General features: G+C 37.8%; 1 protein-coding gene across 2 annotated transcripts in view; it reads right to left on the reverse strand.

The window, feature by feature from the left end:
- Positions 1–18,413, reverse strand: part of lrfn1 (leucine rich repeat and fibronectin type III domain containing 1) — a 112,989-nt gene that overhangs the window by 18,906 nt on the left and 75,670 nt on the right. The gene's annotated exons all lie outside the window — the stretch shown is intronic.

Here is an 18,413-nt window from a genome sequence, read left to right on the forward strand (position 1 = left end):
TTGACACCCCTGATTTAAGGAGTTTGAATATATCCAGAGCTCATCAAACATTGAAAGTATAGACACATTATATGCTGGTGCAATATCAAAACTGTGCTTGCAATTTTTCAATTTCTAACACCTATACAATCATGTTGGGTGAGAGAGTAAAAATAGTTCAGGGACACACCCTGTCACCATTAAATTCAGCGTGGAAGACAAGACAGATATAGGAGGCTGCTGAATTGTGAGAGCTACGCACTTGCCTGCCATGGAACACGAGTCATATTATTTCTGCCAATAAATAGCCTGTAAGGGGATTCAACACTCAAAAAGTTGAGAACTTTTGCCCAGCCTCCTTTAGACAATTTGTCAGGCATTTTCGGAAAGGAAATAATTGATTCAGCGTTAGGTATTTTTACTGTTAATAATGGTGACGGAATCATTTGATGAAAAAAAAGAAAGACTTCCTGCAGGATCACTTTCACATCCATGACATCCTAGACAATATCCTGTGCGAGCCCAGCAAAATTCCTCAACACAAGGGGAAGCAGTCATACAATGATAATCTCATTGACAGCGCTTGCTCCCGCTTTCACTTGGCAGCGATATGAATGTTGATTTGATTACGAAACAACAGGAAGGAAGCGAGAGCAGCAGGAGAGACAACTGAAAGAAAAAGAAACAGCTTAGGGGATACCGAGATGAATGTGTGTCCCGTCATTAATATTTTACTGCATCATTGTAGCTAAAGCAGAACAAAGTGGAAAAAAAGAGAGGCTGCAGAGAAGTTGTGATGAAAAATGCATCGTATTTTGACACAGCTTTAGAAAAGATCCAAGCAAAACAAAAGAAGGATGCGTTTACAAAGGCAAAGATGCAGGCCCGTGTGGTCTATAATTCTCCTATTCCCCATTGATTACAAGGAAGAGGAGGAACCTGTCAAGGTCACCAGCCTATACTTTCTCCCTACGCCGCATACCAAAGCACTGCACAGAAATTGAGAAGAATTAGCATATGCCTCACAAAGCAGCATCATGCAAATACAAACACCAGATATCCACTTTTATTGCGTATCAATTTGTATTCAGCGAAAACTGACCTGGAGCTAGTTACCGATTGCTTTTCATCTAGCCAATTAAAAATTTATGATGTACAGATTTGCTGCTTTTTTATTTTAGGTCATACTCTAAACTACACTCTGGGCACAAGTCGGTGCGGTGTGTCAAAGAATGAACAGGAAGGAAGGAAGCGTGCAGGCAGCATAAATATCACTCCTTTCACTCTCTGACATGCCTTTGTCTTTATACAATAGATGCTTTTATAGGTCATTCACTCATTCACTCCAAATGGAGTGATTTTGTTCTATACCCATTTCCAAGAATAAAATGATGACCCGGACCAGTCCGATAAATCTGCTGAGGACATGCCGGTCAATTATTCTCCGAATCCACCAGTTGTTGATATGATACATACATAAGTCCTTCCGATATTATGCTCACCTCTTGCTCTCATATTTCCTACAGAGTAGGATGTGACGCGATCACAGAAGTCTGAATCATCAAACATCGAGGGAGAAAAGCACGAGTCACTGTCCATCACTGTCTCATTGAGACCATGAGACGATTTACAGTATTATATCATGGAGTGACTCTTACACAGAAAATACAATAAGGTTATTTTGGATCACAGTTACTTAATTAGCTGCATACCATATGGTAGCACCTGTTTGAGCTACTCAGTAAAGCAAATGCCTAATTAGCCAATTAGATAAGTGGCAGAAATGCAATTTGTTAAGTCACTTGGACATTAAGGCTGCCGCAGCTCTACGGGTAAACGATTAGACTGAAAGAATAAGAAAAAAACACAAATGGGAGCATTTTACACAATCTTTTGGGTAGAAAGAGAAATGCAGAAATGCACAGTAAAGAACAGGATATGCCATCCAATGGTACTGAGCAAGGAATTCAACTTACATACTCAGAAGCCATATTCCAATACTTGTTCTACTTTCCATTAATCGTTTAAATGTTTTATTTGACAGGAACAATCACCTCTTTTCAAACACTGACCACTGTCAGACTTTGACTATTTGAACAAAGCATTGGTTCACGTCTAACATTTTAAGTTGGTCAACATGAATAAATCCAAGGTCATGAAAAATGAGAAAAGGGCACCAACATTATAAATGTGAGGCCAATGCTTCACAGTCAGAGTGGAAGAGATGATAATTCCACCACAGGAGGACTAAAGTTTAAATGGTTGATGCAGTTCCTGCACCTGAAATGTTGTGGTGAAGAGAGAATCAGTCCATCCACAATCCCACTATCATAGCTTTAGATAGTGACTGAATGGACAACATTACGATTACTGCAGGATGTTTGTTCTCAGCCTTAAAGGGATAGTAAATCAGTCATCCGGCAGAGAGCCCTCCAAAAAGCTTCCCAGGTGTTCCAGGCACGTCCAGTCGAGAAAGTGCCTCAGGACAAAAAGTAGGACATGCTGAGGGGACTCCGGTATGTTTCAAAGCAGGTATGGGAACATCTTGATCTCTCACCCACTTAACTAAAGATAGCAAAGTCTGATAGTCCCTGCTGTGACAGTGGTTGCTGAAACATGCTGGATATGATGGATTGGTCATGAAATCCAGATGGGACCACCATTATGATCAATTAATGATTTAAACCAGGGTGGCAGATGAGCCAATGGCACCGTAATCTACTTCAGAGTCTTCTTCTAGAGTAAATTCTGTACTTGGTAATTGTAGTTTTTACTTTGAAGAATAAGTGCTGACATACATATTTAAAGTGACGTGGTTTGCCAAGTAAACTCTCATCCATCTTTCTGTTTGTCCAGCTGCTTCTTCATCCACTCAGCAATCAATTCACGCATGAATTCATACTTTGCATCTGAACTCAAACCAGGCTTTTACCGAATTAGACTCTGAAAGGTAACTCAAACGTCCAACCCCCAAAGGACAAAAAAACCAAACAATCCGTGTCGAGTCAATCAATTATAGATTTGACTGAAAGCATGCATATTGAACGAAGTCGCCTTTCTTTGCGCTTCATTTCCCAGATATTGACACTAGTAACTGCAGTTTTTGAGTTTACCATTGAGCAAACAAAGAAAATGTTAGGCCACAGTAGGGTAGGAGCATGAAATCGATTCTGATAACTTCACCATCTTCCCTTTTGTTTTGACTTGCAAATAAGCACAATTGATGGTATAAGCTCCAACAAGCAAGTCCTCGTTTTACTTGCTGGATTGAAATAAATTCACAGACCAGTAGTGTCTCAGGAGTAGATGGACAAAACTGCTTATTCAAAGACAGAGTTCTCCGTGGTTGCACATAACGGCATCCACAGTCAGGTCGGCTTCATTCCTAGCTTTTGTCCCCAAACTAAACCCCATTTCCCCTATCTCACTTGTGTAATTTATACTCCTTGCTGAGTGATGACTTAATTTAAACTACTAAATAGCTCGTATGCAACAATACACACTAAGGTTTTGCAATTCTGTCGAAACTGTCTAAGCCTATTTGCAAGACACCTTGCAGTGAAACTTCAGAAACTGTAGGAAATATAGAACAAATGTTATTTCAAGTAAGCCTTAGTGTGGTTAAATTGGTTGGGTAAAGGTTTCATCTCACCTAAAACAGATAATGCCCCTTATTTTTTCAGGGAGTTGGCAACCCTACAAAAAAATTGAAAAAAAGGAATGAAAGTGCAGGGGCACAAGATCTTCACCCTGAACTAGGTATCTATGTTTTTTTTTAAATCACTCTAGACAATTAACTTTATTGTCATAACCTCTGGCACTTGAGGCGGGCAAATGGTCTGAGAGAGTGTCATGGGCTAATCGATAATTATGAATGCTGTATGACTGCTGTGCACTGGGGCAAGGTCATCAAGGGTAGGCTTGAACCTAGGTCACTAAGAGGTAAGCCAGGTAATATTGGATGTTTAAGACAAGTTTGGGTCCTCTGGGCGTTTTCCAACCAACACCTTTCAATGGTGTTTCATTCCACTTCTTCACCACCGGTGTCTTGCAGGCGTTATTCATGATTTTCCCAGATTCTTGAACAAGGTGCTAAGTGATGGTATTTGTCATTCAGTGATGACTAGATTGCATTTTTTTCTTTCTCTCTCTCTCTCTCTCTCGTTTTTAACATGCCTCCTAGTCATTTGGGTCATGGTAATCAGCAGAAGTTGAATCAGGGCAGCTGGAGTACAATTGATATGGGGACAAACACATTGCATTCAAGTTGACTTTTTCTTGAACAGTCAAGGATGCTTTGCAGCTTTCAGACTAGTAAAATGTGAAGGAGAATAACTGTTATTTTATATGGATTCTGGGGAGTGCAGTTGTAAAGTCAAATTAGCTATTAAACCAAGTCACAGCTCAACAATAGTGTTAAACTGGAGGGTAAAAAAAAAATCAAAATTTCCTGTTGAAATGCATTTACAGTTTGGCTTGAAGTTGGATAATAAATAAAGAAGCCGACATTTTATGCATCTACCAGAGGGCAGCTATTCATCATTTTTAATTGATCAAAGACATGAAGGACATGTAAAATCTTAAAAATTAATTCCTTCGTTTTCAACATCACTTATTCTCATCAGACATGTTTATTTAAAAAAAACGGGAACTTTTTCTGACTCTATATATTTTTAAATACCCGCACATTTTTTCCAGTTGTGAGCTTGTGGCAACACGTGTCAAATCTATTTTAACTTCACTTCAGGGACTTTAGAAGTCATTAAGTTTTGGAGACCTTCCATGCTGACTTGTGCTATCCAAACAAAGATCATTCAGCGTTAGCCCTTAAGGATTACATTTTTTTAACAGCCAAGTTCATGTCAAAACTAGAGTAGGTTGAAGCTCTGTGAACATCAAACGGATATTCTCATGATTTTTTTTCTAAGGCAACTGCCAAGAAATAAAAAAAATGGAAGCAAGCAAATATAAATAACCTCACTTCATTATGACAAAATAAAAGGCATTTTTTCTACAGTTTATAGCTTGATGTAGGTTAATTGTTATCTTGTATGCTCTTTTTTTTGGCCTTGCACATAGTCTGCTTTTTGTAGTTTTTACAGAGTCCTCATTAGTAGAATGCTTATGAAAAAAAACTACTCGTTAACATGGTGAGCTCAGTGAGAGTTCCAACTACATCCACAACACTAATAAGTCTTCTTCCTTGTTGGCTTAAAGTTAAGCACTAGCTTATAAATGCAGACAGACCCATCCATCTCCATGGCGACTAAGCACACTCCATCTGCTGATGGAAATGGTGTGAAATGGTTGAAAGCGCAGAAGGAAAAAAAAGAACAAAAAATGGGCGGGATGGTTTTAACTTGGCAAACAGGCCAAAGATTGATGACTTTAAGACTATGTGGCTGATGAAACACTGTCTCATTACATTACAGAGAAATAAATGAATCACACTAGAGGATTAGACTTCACGTTGATCTAATTCCTGAGGAGTAGATTTGCAACATAGCTTTGCTAATTACATGCGTAATCCTTCCACAGGTGGATATATGAATCTTATGAATACATTGTGTATAGGATTTGGCACCGTAGCATATTGTATAGTGCAATTGATAGAAATAGCAAAGGACAAAACACCATCAATGCAGTTTCCAAGCAGGAGAACAGCAAAACAAATAAAAAATAAAAATCACAAAATGGGCACGGTGCATGTGAGCGGACAATAGAAGCAGAAATCACCCACCCACCCCTTTGTTTTTTTTCTTATTTTTTTTATTCTGGTGAGCGAGAACACCTAACGTAAAGTATCTATATTAATTTTGATCCCACAAAAATGATTTAATTACACTTTAAGGGAACAAGAGGACAGTGCAAAAAGGGCAATGGGTAATAGCAAAATTTGCCTACATTAGTTTTAGAAAATATAAAAAAGAATGTTTTAGTCAAAGTACTTTTTGCAGAAACACAAATAGCTCAATCAAAACAATTGTTATAATCAACCGAGGATTTTTCGGCAGTGTCTGGAATAGATAACAGATGTCCTCCTCATCATGCTGTTCACGTTAGAACATTGTGCGCTCAAGAGGAGTTTTTTGCCATTGCGATGCTTCAAACAGGATGTTCACAGTGGGAAACCACTCTGCTTAGTGTCTCACAAAGTGTCCTCAGTTGGTTGCAAAATAGACTGATTTTTTTGTTTTAAAAAGCCACAGGAAGATAGTTTTCAAGGAATCAAGCATCTTATGTGAAATATCAGAGTACAGGAAGTTGAAAAATGTAGAAATATCCCTAACTTCATGCAAAGTATAAATCAAAAAGTCAAAATCATCACTAGCTTAGGGTAAAATATTTCTTGACAGCCGAGTTTAACTCCATGAATAAGAATTTGCTTCCTTGTCAATAATATTTTTGCATAGTTCAGTTTAATTTGTGCAATTTGGTCGGCCACTCCTAGTAAGGTTGACCATTCTTACGTGTTGTCTAGTTTGAACCATTTGAACATCACATTGCTTGATTACCTTGAAACACAACTACTATTTTTTTGTTTTTGTTGAGAGCCCATTTACATTTTTTTTATCCTGATTTTATGGCACCTGATTTACCCAATTACATGGTTTGTTTAGACAGAAGAAAAAACTAAATCAAGTTCCATGTGAGAACATAATGACAACAACAGAGAGTGGGGAAAAATTCTGGCATACAAACAAATGTTTAATACAGCAAGTATTAGCATATTTTTCTACACATAAGCCATTAAAGCGGATTATGGAAGGTTGGAAATTTTCACAATAAATTGAGCAGGCAAAACAAAAAAGGGTACTTGTGTGATATAAGCCCCTGTGAGATATCAATGAATGCACTGCGGGAACACATTTTGTGAGAAGAAACAGGTTTTGATCTTTTTTTTTTAAACACGGTTGTGTACTTCACCAAAATAAATTTTAGAAGCATGACTCGCCAAATGAACGTGATGACTGGCATGTAAACCTCTACTTTATAAATTTGACTTGCATTTAAGTAACTCTCTGAGTTTGATTGGTTCACAAATGCCAGAGGAGGACTTCAACGTTAGTGTCCACAAAAACAGCAACAACCTGACAGACCAAAAAAAAAGGCATTTGTGTTGATTGAGATGCTTTCTATACTAAATAGAGGAGACTGGTTCTTATGTAAGGAAGGACATTGTGCCAATGTGCACAAAGACACACGTTGCCGTAAAGGAAATTCAATCATCATGTCTTTGTTTTAACAAAGTAGACAACCTCGGATTAAAAAAAAGCAATGAAAAGTTGTTACTTTTGCAGCAAATGCCCTTGACACATCAATGACTATGAGAGATACTGCGTCAACACATTTTGTAAACTTGCAGCTTTTATCATTTTTTTTAACTGGCCCCTCTTCTGCAATAAAAATAAAATAAAATGAAAAACAAAGTATTGAGCCTGCCCCGAGCACAGCCATGATTTGCCAAATGGATCCATGACAACCATTTTTCTATATTTACTATCCGCAAACAATGTCATCCTGGTGTTTTGTTTCCTCCATGGAAATGTAAAAATGCTGTGAAATTTGTCAATAGGCAGATAAGGTCATTTGTGACCTGTCCCGGGAGGAACATTGTGGTTCTTGCTTTTAAAAAAAATAATAATATATTTAATTAGCCTTATTGGCAAATACTTTAGTTCAGTGGTTCCCAGCATGTGGTAAGACTACCAGCAGTAGTATATGTATCAATATTCATAAAATCTCTCATTTTTTAGAATATTTGGTATTTTAACTGATTGGGGGCAACTGTGTATGATTGATGTCTCAGTCCTTTGTCTCTGAGTTTGATTGGTTCACAAATGCCAGAAGAGGACTTCAACGTTAGTGTCCTCAAAAACAACAACAACCTGAGTGCCGACTTGACAGGCCCCCCAAAAGTGGCATTTGTGTTGATTGAGATGCTTTCTATACTAAATAGAGGAGACTGGTTCTTATGTAAGGAAGGACATTGTGCCAATGTGCATAAAGACACACGTTGCTGTAACTTCCAGCTTTTATCATTTTTTTAAACTGGTCCCTCTTCTGCAATAAAAAAAAAAAGAAAAACAAAGTATTGAGCCTGCCCCGAGCATAGCAATGATTTGCCAAATGGATCCATCACAGCCATTTTTCTATATTTACTATCTGCAAACAATGTCATCCTGGTGTTGCGTTTCCTCCATGGAAATGTAAAAATGCTGTGTAATTTGTTAATAAGCAGAATTAGCAGATAAGGTCATTTGTGACCTGTCCAAGGAGGAACACTGTGGCCCTTGCTTTTTAAAAAAAATCAATATATTTAATTAGCCTTATTGGCAAATGCTTTAGTTCAATGGTTCCCAACGTGTGGTAAGACTACCAGCAGTAGTATCTGTATCAATATTCATAAAATCTCTCATTTTGTAGAATATTTGGTATTTTAACTGATTGGGGGGAACTGTTTATGATCGATGTCTCAGTCCTTCGGAAGTGGGAGGGGCTTGTACACTTGCGTGCGCTTGCAACAATTAAAATGCAGCACTGAGGAGAATTAAGAGGCTCCACTTGAAATACAGGGATGCCTTAAGGTGCTGTTTTCCATCGTGACTAAAATATATGACTGGAAATATAAGACGGAATGCTGATCTTTTCTTCCGGAAGCCTGTAACTTAAGCCAAGAAGCAGCTTATGTGCGGATTGTCCTCAGATCTCAGGAACATCACGTTCCCATTTATCCTCATCTTCAACTCACCAAAATCGAGCTTCCGATCCAGTTCATGGGGAAAACCTTTCAAACTCTCTATGTTGTCACTCTGCAATCACTCATACTGCCACAAACTTTTTTGATTTATCTCCATTCTCCCCGAAGATTGATGAATACATTTGTGATTAACTTTCTGCAATGTTCATTTTCCTTTTTTTGGCCTTGTAGCAAAATTGAACACAAAGGACAAATACGGGGAGGTTGTTATCATTCAGGACACAAAAGTATGAGCCAGAATGATAATTTCTTTATAATGGAATTTTTATTTTCTAGTCTGCAAGATGAAGTAGGCTGCTTCAGACAGAATAAAAACGCTGCTAAGCGCATAGATAAAAGACCCTAACTCATGGGGCAGAGCCTCTAAATGAGAGATGGATTGATTAGATTAAGACTCTAATATGTTGTAACCCGTTGGGGAAAAGGTAACGTGTTTGTGCCGACAATTTTATAGTTTCACATACGAAGGCCTATTCATGACAGACTTTATGTGCATTAAATGTTAACTTTCTTGGATTAATTGGTTAAAAAAAATCAAATACAACTAAAATGGGACCAGGAAAAAAGCTAACCGTTTCCTTTGCTACGATTAAAGCTTACGGTTGAATGAGAAACGTTGGCAAATTGCTCTGGCAATGTCAAATCATTCCCCCATGAATTTAATAACTGTAAACACAGGACTGGTTTGCCACAAATTATTTCCTCATGAATGCGCTTCCAAATTTTGGAAAGGGGTCTGTAAATATCAGTTTAGGGAAGATAATTTTCAGATGATTAAAAAAATAAAATAGGGGTAAAACACTATATAATCCTTATACTTTAAATATCTTAACTACCAAACTATGTGCTGGTTACTGGATAAGGTTTTCAAAATGTCTTCCCATGAAATCAGTCCATGGTGAAAAACTGCTTGCGGACGCACTAAAGTGAATACAAATATATATTTTTGCTAAGGTTACTTGGAGTTTTAGGCTTCTCAAATTACCAGAAAATAATGTACACATGCTGTTTGCATTTAAAAAAGCACTTTAACTTGAGCTTTTTTGGGTTGAGTTCAAAATACCGTATTTTTGTGGCACCTGAGTAGTATTTAAGTAGCATTTTTTAGGGCAGCTTTTTTTAATAATCACTAAATAAGAACAAACATTTTACATTAAAATACGTAATAAAAACGTTAAAAAAGGGAATAATGGACAAAATAAAAACCTGTCAATGTAAACATAACATAAGCTGTTGGCGGTCAGAGTAGAAAAAAAATAAACCAAACTATGAAAAAAATTGCAACTTATAGTCTGGAAAATACGGTAACGGCAATCATTGATGTATTTCTTTCCTGGTAAAGTTGAACTCTATAATCACAAGCACATCAGTCGAGCTCGGTGATGACGAACAAAACAGATTGCTTTATACACCGATAAATGCATTAAGTACAAATTTAGAAACAAGTATGCGTCAATGGATTATTTGTAGCAACCCTCTTCAACGCCTTGCATGTATCATTTTCCTTTTATTATTCCGTGCACACCAGTGTACTTATCACCTCATGTATTATTGATATACTTTGGTAAATATGGTCACAGCGCAGCAAAAAGAAAGTGGCATATTACTTTGCAGGGCTTCTCAGTGACTCCTCCTGGTACATTTGACAGCTGTAAACATACGCACAACTGCTGGCAAGATTGCACTTGCCATCTATAATGGATATGGAGTCGTGTGGAGTGGAACAAGTCACCTCTTGCGGGACACTGGGACTCTTGGAAATGTTAACATTTGCTGGCTTCCGCAAGTCTATATTGCTATTGCCACGAATGACAACCAGAAATTAGACAACAAAGCCATGCGGAAACAGTATTTCCTTGCACGGTGGTCGTGAATGGACCGCCCTGCTCCAACTCGTTGGGGGTGTGTTGTCCAATTAGGGGAATTATACGAAAAGACGCCTAGGATACTATTTTCCCCGAGTCTCATTACAATGGGCCAGATTACACAATAACACTTAATTTTCAGCTTGGCTGTGTTAGAGATGCAAATGATGTAATTGGTTAGTTTTTTAAGGCGATTAACCTGTGATTTAAATATTACACTGCATGTTTTGCCTGAATTTTTCCGTGACCGGAGGTTTCGTCGAAAGATGTTTGGTCCCCGGATGTTTGGTCGACCGGACGTTTGGGCGCCGGGTTTGCTCGCTGTCAAATTATGACAGAGTTTACTGTTGATATTTTGATATTAGATATTTAGATATTAAACTCACTCTCTCTCTCATGATTATAATTTTGAGAGCTGGTTTCAACAGTAACAACCCGGCGACCAAACGTCCGGTCGACCAAACGTCCGGTCGACCAAACGTCCGGTCGGCCAAACGTCTGAGTACCATTTTTTTTTCCATTTTTAGATGTTTGCTCCGTTTGAATCCATGTTAATCTCACTGAGTAAATTTGACACTGCGCAGACCACGATGACCGGGTCATCGTGCTCGGAAGCCTTTAAAAAGTTATCGGCCTTCAAAGCTTTTACAAATAAAAGAATGAATTCTTATTGCTGGAGGCCGCCCATCATTACTGCCCCCTCTTCCCTCGGCCGGCTCGTAAATGTCTTTCAATCGATAGAAAGAGAAAGTTTGCAATAAGGTTATGACAGTAATCTCATTTTCTCTGAAAAGAATGGTTCTTTTGACTCAGAGCGAAGGTTGACATAAAACGTTCAATAGCCTTTTTGAAAAATGGCATCAGACAATTTTAAAATACAACAAATTAAAGTGGACCCTCTGCCTCCTGTTGTCTAACTGGATGTCATACACTGCAATTTTGAAGACAAATGATGTTTTTCCCATCAGTCTTTTTTTAACAATTCATTTTTAACCTCATTTTCTGCCTTTTAGAGTGATAGGTCTTATCCACTTAAACTGGGGCCGACAGTGAGTCAGTGTGTATATTCCTTAAAATGTTATTTCTAAGTCTCCTAAATAGCTACTACTTGCTATAGTAGCGGGATTTGTCATTTCTTCAGTTACCTAAACAAAATATAAATGTATATGTTTAAAATCATTTAAAATGTATTCATATTTACATTTAACCACAATGAAAATACCCAAGTAAAGAGTGTGATGTCCAAATCATTTTGACTAGAAGCTCTTAGAGCGTTTATTTACTGCGAGCTAATCCAAATGGATTGGCCGTCTATTGGCGTCAATGCCAGCTAATTATTTAAAAACACAGCAACCATAATTAAAGAAATTAAGTCTAAAATGCCAAAATCCCTCCGACACTCAAATTGTCCCGTTCCCTCGCGGCATATTTAAATGTCATCATCAGACATCAGTGAGGAAAGAAAAAATGTCAGTGATGAATGTGTCATCAGCCTATAACGCCACTAACCTCTTTAATTGAAGTTAACGGGTGCACCACTTGGGGCTTAAATACTCCAGTTTGCTATTTGTATCTGATGAAAGGTCACTTCTTTCCAATTTACTTGCCACAATGAAGGAGGCAAAGAGCAAGAATAAAGCACACAACTTAAGAGTAAATTGGGTGAAGCCCAGGTTCTACTCTGAAGGCAGCCCCATGTCTCATATAAATAAATATATGTAAACAACAGTGCTTACCCAACCCACCCGAAAGAAAGAAACAAGGATTCCTGCATTAAACGTGTAAAAAATGAGGACAGGTCCATTTTATGGAGTGAATTAATCTTTGAAAGGTGTCAAAGATGAATTAGTGGTTAGATATGGTATTAAAATCGGGTAAGGTAGTGTAAAATTGTAATTACAACCTAACTAACAAGAGAAATGTATCACAGAATTACAGCTTTTAAAATATGACACTGCAGCATACTCTAATGAGTTCCAGTAAAATAGCTGGAGTTTAAAAATCTTCCATTTGAGGAGGTTGATCTGAAATACTAATTTTAAAGATGAACACAAAATTGAGTACTCATACTGATATAACATCATATCATAAAAGGACCCAAAAAGAAGTGGAATAGAAAGTTTGGTACTTTGGTTTGAGCAGCCATTTTGAGGAAATTCCATGGCTCATACTTGATTGGATGTCTCAGGTCTATTAACACCACCTTTCAGAAGCTTCTACCCCAGATGTGTCTGCGATTTCCCACTTCTTCATCCCACGGGTGTCGTTTCGCTAGTTGCTAAGCAAAGCAAATTGACGTCATCAACGATTTTCACACAGAAAAAAAAAAAAATCTAAAGCGGCCAATGGCCTTTGATTAAAAATAATAATAGATACTACCCTTGCCAACTACCAAATAGAGGTTTGTCACTTTGCCAATGGACCCAAAAGTGAAATGGCTGGACTTCCCCTTCAATTTCTACCTTGGCTCCTGGTACCTTTGCAAACATCCAGTTACCTACAGCAATTTTAGATTCCAAGAGGTGAAACTTGTTATTATTCCAGAAATCTAAAATAGACTAGTTTCTATACCAAAAAGAAGAGTACCCAAAAATCCAGCAAGATTCTGCTGGATAGTTTCCTGGGTGGAAAACTGAAAGCGGTGATGAATGATTGGTTTTGATGGGCAAAATACTTGATTAGTTGGCTTTCTAACTGAACGGAGCCACTGGAGTCTTTTTTTTTGCACCTGTGCGGGTGTCTTAGAGTTACTGCGCTGTTGCTTCCCATTAAGAATTAATGTAATCTACAGCATAATTAAAGCAGACACCTATAGTTAGCATTCTTTGGTCCACTGGCCTCGAATTTTAGTCGAGTAATAACTAATTAACACGTAAACAAAAAAGATAATCAAAATTTTAATCCAAAATTGGTCACAAAAAAGTACTGTGCTCTATTCCCCTGCTTTTCTCACTGGTCACACATTTAGCCTGGATAATAAGTATGAATGAAAAACAAAAAAAAACATTAGTACTTTTACTACTGCAGTCAGTTTTTTGCATTATTATTATTATTCCTCTTATAATCAACCATACCAGGTTGTATGTTGTAGTCTTGGGCTGCTTGTTTTAGTGCAAGCCTATGTTTGAGTTGGCTGTTGGTACCTGACAAAACCATCAGCAACCAGGGAGAAAAGAAAGCAGACACAAAAACAAAAATAGCTCTGATGTCTGCCAAGGAGACAAAAAAAAAACGTTTTAAACCAATATCGTTACCGGGTGAGTCTTAAGTGGTGCTATGAAGTATTTACCAAGCAGTGTATCAAAGTCTAGAAGTGTGTAGAGGAACCACAAAGTCTCAAGTGAGTTTATGAATTGATTTGACAAACTAACATGAAGTCAATGCTGACTCGAATGTTAAACGAAGCGTCTGACAGCACTTTGTCAACTGTAAAGCGGAGGCAAATCATCGTTTAGTAAATTTGTAGAATGGTAAATCAAATAGGGTCATCACCATACCACTAAAACAATAACTAACACAGAAATTAGAAACAAACACTGAATTTATCACAAAAAAAACCAACCATAATTGCAAACAACCAAACAGATATTAAAAAAAAACACTGATGGAGAAACACACTGTAAAAAACAAAAAAAAAACAAAAAAACAACAACCGTCATATTAAGTAAAGATATGGAGTAGTCATAACTGAAATTTCTTGTTTTCTCTTAAACATCATCAGCATTCCTAATTCAACTTAAAATAAGAATTGTGAATGTTATTTACACCCTTGAAAAAGATCAATTAAATGTGTAGTCGGCCATTTAGGGTTACATTATGTACAACCATGTATGAAAATACTACACTAAAAAATAGAAAATACAGTAGATTACTGAAATAAAACAATTTGACTATTTTTTTTGAGTGGAATGACAGAGGAATTAGTGAAACAAAAAATGTCCAAATCAATGGAAGTTGAATTTGACGCGGAACGGCCAGAATTGAGTGCATTTATTGCATTAAATTCCGTACATGAGAGAAAGGTTTCTGGACACTCAACAACTGTTTAAGCAATTGCTGAATGGAGGTCACTACATAAACTGGGTCATAAACTTTATGTCAAATCGGAAGAGCCGTCAGTCTAGAGGGCACGTGGCCTTGCGGTTGGCCCTCCGTCCTTTCTCTCGATGGACTTGAATGACTAAAATTAGAAACTGTCACATGACAGGGTGGCATTACCACATGTAACCTAAAGACCAGTGTTCCACCTCTCGAGGAAGCCTTTTAGAGTACAGACTAGATTGTAGGAGAGGTTATTCTTGGCCTGACTTTAAAGATATGACATGTCTGAAAATCCTCATCGACACATTACCATGAATAAAACAGAGCAAATAGGTTCCCACGTGAATAGATACACACAGACGTGCCGACATAGACACACACAAAAGTCCTCCATTTGGATTCAGGTGAAAGCACTGAGGCCGCTATCAAAGTGAGAAAGTCTTCAGGGGCTTCATTGATCCATTTATTTAGCCCATGTCTTTGTTAAAAGTGAGTGGTCTTCACCTCATTTTGTTATCTTCCCGGACGGGCACTTGCACTTTGACAGTGATTAAGCATGCATTGAAGAAAAAAAAAAAGGAAATAGATTCCAATGTTGAGTTCAGACTGCCATAAGCTAATATGCTATATACAACGATCCAATACTTAGACATGACCTTTATGGCTACTTAAGACATTTACTATTTTTAAATTGCTCTCAAGACTGTTTGTGCACTAGCGTAATTGTATCTTGTTTGTGCTGGATACTTACAATACATTAGTTCATCGTGTATCAAGTTTGAGGTCTACAATTAAGACATTAATCTTAGACACAGGGCATACTATGAGTTTAAGTGATCATAATTTGGCTGTATAGAGTTATTGCCCCAAAATTACACCCAAAGGCTAAAAAAATAATTAAAAATATGACTGAATTATGAGAAACAATAGCGCATTAAGTACCAGTAATTTCATTATGATAATGAATGCTTCCAATTATATTTAACCTATTTTAGAATTAACCTATTTAAACGGCATAGTAAGAACCATTTATTTACGGATTGGGATATTGGTTGAATGTTTTAATTAATAACACATTTAAATACTATTTTTTTATTAATTACTGCCCTATTCATCTTGTGAAACTAGCAAGTGCCATGAAAAAAAAAGTGACATTGGTATCTGTCAGATTTTTAGACTGTGAGGATTGTCTGTGGTTGCTGATCTTTCAAAGACATTGATGGTAGTTGGATACCCAATCGATTTTGACTGGGAGGGCTGACTGGCTGGCAGCGATTACTTGCTGTTAGTCTCTATCAGTCCAGCCAATCAGTTAATTGAGTCTCATATTAAGGGTTTCAAATGAGTATTTCACCCAACAGCAACGCATAAAATATAAATGAACCTGTCAACAACAGCGATCAGGAATGTCACTCAAACGTCATCAATTCCATTGGCTGAACAGGCAATGGGGGCCAAATACCAGGAAGTAAAGCAGAAAATAATAGCACAGTATCACCATATGATACACACTTCAGTCGAAAAGACCTCCATAACAAGCATCAGCACAAGATTGAAACCATTCGCGTCACATCAGGAAAATGACATCAAGAACGCTATAATGAAAAACAAGTCCGACAGAGAACGTCCTTCCTGTACTCTCATACTTCCATTGCTGTTATTATCCATGACCGCTGTATTCTTTTATTCCACCTCACCTGGGAAAAAAACTGCTTCTTATTTCCATATACAGCAACCCTCTGCACAGCCTCCCCCATCACACTCATTTTGATATCCCACATATTTACGATTAGGGGCTTGGCGGCACCTTGCAGCTGGAGGAATAAATTAAGCTATCGTAGCTGAGTCTTTATCAGAGGTCACAAGTGTTCTGTTTCCATTTTTAAAAAGGGAGGCAAAGGAAGAGAGGGAGAATACGGCAGTTTTCTATGCTAGTGTGCACCTTTAAATGCGTGGACATCATGGAGCACCTGCATAATTTATAGTGCCTTCTGTTGTGCTGCACAATACATAAGAAGGGGAGGGGGTTTATATCCAACAAAAGGGAGCATGTTGTCTGTCACCCATCTGCACTTGTTTGGGCTCGACTCCAATTTCCTAAATTCAATTTCCGACTCATCTATCAAAATGTTGACGCACGTTGATGAAGGGCCACTGAATAAACCGTGTGTTGTCAAGGATACAAAGTCTGGCCAGGCAATTCTCCGGAAAAAAAGATGTGTAGGAAGTCTGAAAAATGCTATTTGTATTATGTTGGTTTAGACCACAGGTGTCAAACTCAAGGGCTTGGGGCCATATGTGGCACAATTTTGTGTGGCCTGCGTGATCATGTAAATCAAACTCATGTTCTTGCCAAAATTGCAGCTAATCACTTTTAAAAAGATTGAGTTATTGCAAGAATTTGTTTCATTACCAAACCTCCCTACAGAACAAATGTAATAGTTGTTGAACAAAAAGGGTTTTGCTGGATTCTGATCCCAAACTTAGGCACTATCAAATTGTTGTGTATATGCAGTAATATTTTGCAGTCATAATAGCCCTCCGTGGCAAAGCATAACAATAACAACACGTGTTCTATGACAAAAATGTGTTTGAGTTCCTTGGTTTAACCCTTAATAAAACAAATTTAACCCCACTAAGAACTGGCGTCCACATCCGTGCACATCACATTTTGGGTCATAGAGGCGACATTATTAACATTTTGTATAAAAGTGTGAATTACATGATCCAAAATATAGTCACGCTTAACCAAATTCCATCCCGTAAGAAATAATTGTAGGCTAGTGCAAAGGCAATGAAAACCAAGCATTAGGAAATAAAAATTAGTACATGCACACAGATAATGTAATGAAATGGTAACGTATTCATATAATTTGCCTTTACATTATTATTTTTAAAACATGAGCCACGCTCCACAACAGTCTAAAAAAGATCCAAGCGCAATACAATCCGTTTGAAGCTGGTTTCTGCTATCAGTTAGCAATTGCGTCGGGATGCAAGACACAGCCTTCCTGCGAGAGGGAGGTTTGCTCACCTCCTCATCGTAATTTAAGAAGTCTATTTTCCCAGCCCACGCCTCCGCTTTACCCCCTGCTGGACTTGAAACTCGCACAAAAGTGACTGTTCTTTAATAATGTCATGTGGGAGATATATCTTGAAGATTCTGTCAAAACGTGCAGTGATTTGCTATGGGTACAAGCCCCTAGCTTGGCACCTAGTGAGTGAATAAATAAAACAAAGTGTCAAATAGTTACTTCGGGATGGAACGCTGCCCTCAGAATCTTTCCAGAGTGATAGATGGTCAATTTATGATATGATATCTGTTTCACATCAAATTTGTGGTGTGAAAAAAATCCAGCCGAGACTTTGGGGTGATAACAAAATGAGTGTGGTGAAATATATGCCATGTATGAGTTCAGAAAATCAAATTAGCATATAGCATACCTGTCAACCTCTGCCGATAACTGCCCTTATAAATGATTATGATTCCCCTTACAAACCCCAAAAAAACCTTACAAACACCGTACGACTCGTACGGTGTTTGTAAGGTTTTTTGGGGGTTTGTAAGGGGAATCATAATCATTTATAAGGGCAGTTATCGGCAGAGGTTGACAGGTATGATATAGTACTTGAGTCCCTCAATGTGCATAAAAATGTGATCTATTCAACAAGACAAAAGCCTATATTTTAAGTTTATTGAAGAACGAAACTGTGACTGGTAGTGTTTTCACCCTTGCTTTATTAGCCTGGCGGGCCACCAGGCTTTT

This window comes from Stigmatopora argus, chromosome 10 (assembly GCF_051989625.1).
Source record: "Stigmatopora argus isolate UIUO_Sarg chromosome 10, RoL_Sarg_1.0, whole genome shotgun sequence".
Lineage (NCBI taxonomy): Eukaryota > Metazoa > Chordata > Actinopteri > Syngnathiformes > Syngnathidae > Stigmatopora > Stigmatopora argus.